Genomic DNA, 2,038 nt, shown 5'->3' on the forward strand with positions numbered 1-2,038 from the left:
AAGGTTATGAGTTCAAGCCCCACCAGGAGCAAGTATTATTCTTGAAGCCTCTGCCTGTCTATTTCTATTCCGGAAAATGATAATTTATTCAATCCATTTAGTACAATTCATCGGTAATAGGTATGTCATTGAGATGACAGGTCAGAGTGCAGGCAGAGATAGAATACAAATTCATAGCCTTCTGTATCACCAGCTGTGCAGGGTGGCAAGCCTGCTCGAAATTCCAAGCAGATGGTTATTTGCGAAGTGAGTTGGTACTTCGGCAGAGAAAATAATCACCTAACGTGGGGCTCGAACCCACGACCCTGAGATTAAGAGTCTCATGCTCAACCGACTGAGCTAGCCAGGTACCTCTATAGTAACATTTACTTGGTCCGAATATCATACAGCCCCGTTTCTGCCAAATATGGGGTTATGTGAGAGTGTCGGTGATGGATCCTGTGGTGCAATCTGTTAGCGTGTTGTACTTATACAGCAGTATACAGTAATTCGATGCGAAGGTTATGAGTTCAAGCCCCATCAGGAGCAAGTATTCTTCTTGAAGCCTCTGCCTGTCTATTTCTATCTGAAAATTATAATTTATCCGCTTCATTTAGGAGCACAATTCCATCGTGGTAATAGGGATGTCATTGAGATGACAGGTCAGAGTGCAGCGACAGAATACAACTAGATTATTTTTTTTTTTTTTTTATTTCACCTTTATTTAACCAGGTAGGCTAGTTGAGAACAAGTTCTCATTTGCAGCTGCGACCTGGCCAAGATAAAGCATAGCAGTGTGAACAGACAACACAGAGTTACACATGGAGCAAACAATTAGCAAGTCAATAACACAGTAGAAAAAATGGGCAGTCTATATACAATGTGTGCAAAAGGCATGAGGAGGTAGGCGAATAATACAATTTTGCAGATTAACACTGGAGTGAAAAATGATCAGATGGGCATGTACAGGTAGAGATATTGGTGTGCAAAAGAGCAGAAAAGTAAATAAATAAAAACAGTATAAAAACAGTATGGGAATGAGGTAGGTGAAAAAGGGTGAGCTATTTACCTATAGACTATGTACAGCTGCAGCGATCGGTTAGCTGCTCGGATAGCTGATGTTTGAAGTTGGTGAGGGAGATAAAAGTCTCCAACTTCAGCGATTTTTTGCAAGTGTTCCAGTCACAGGCAGCAGAGTACTGGAACGAAAGGCGGCCAAATGAGTGTTGGCTTTAGGGATGATCAGTGAGATACACCTGCTGGAGCGCGTGCTACGGATGGGTGTTGCCATCGTGACCAGTGAACTGAGATAAGGCGGAGCTTTACCTAGCATGGACTTGTAAATGACCTGGAGCCAGTGGGTCTGGCGACGAATATGTAGTGAGGGCCAGCCGACTAGAGCATACAAGTCGCAGTGGTGTGGTATAAGGTGCTTTAGTGACAAAACGGATGGCACTGTGATAGACTGCATCCAGTTTGCTGAGTAGAGTGTTGGAAGCCATTTTGTAGATGACATCGCCGGTCGAGGATCGGTAGGATAGTCAGTTTACTAGGGTAAGCAGCAGCGTGAGTGAAGGAGGCTTTGTTGCGGAATAGAAAGCCGACTCTGGATTTGATTTTGATTGAGATGTTTGATGTGAGTCTGGAAGGAGAGTTTGCAGTCTAGCCAGACACCTAGGTACTTATAGATGTCCACATATTCAAGGTTGGAACCATCCAGGGTGGTGATGCTAGTCGGGCATGCGGGTGCAGGCAGCGATCGGTTGAAAAGCATGCATTTGGTTTTACTCGCGTTTAAGAGCAGTTGGAGGCCACGGAAGGAGTGCTGTATGGCATTGAAGCTCGTTTGGAGGTTTGATAGCACAGTGTCCAATGTATCACCAGCAATGCAGGGTGGCAAGCCTGCTCGAAATTCCAAGAGGATGGTTGTTTGCGAAGTGAGTTGGTGCTTCGGCAGAGAAAATAATCACCTAACGTGGAGACAGACCCGACCACAGATAAGAGTCTCATGCTCTACCGACTGAGCTAGCCAGGTACCTCAATAGCAAGTTTGACTTGG

General features: G+C 44.8%; 1 non-coding gene across 1 annotated transcript; it reads right to left on the minus strand.

Annotated features, from left to right (window-relative positions):
* Positions 1–276: 276 nt before the first annotated feature.
* On the minus strand, positions 277–349 carry trnak-cuu (transfer RNA lysine (anticodon CUU)). The gene has a single exon. It is a non-coding gene; the product is annotated as a tRNA-Lys (tRNA).
* Between the last annotated feature and the right edge of the window lie 1,689 nt (positions 350–2,038).

The sequence above is a fragment of the Oncorhynchus keta genome, unplaced genomic scaffold (assembly GCF_023373465.1).
Source record: "Oncorhynchus keta strain PuntledgeMale-10-30-2019 unplaced genomic scaffold, Oket_V2 Un_contig_21147_pilon_pilon, whole genome shotgun sequence".
Lineage (NCBI taxonomy): Eukaryota > Metazoa > Chordata > Actinopteri > Salmoniformes > Salmonidae > Oncorhynchus > Oncorhynchus keta.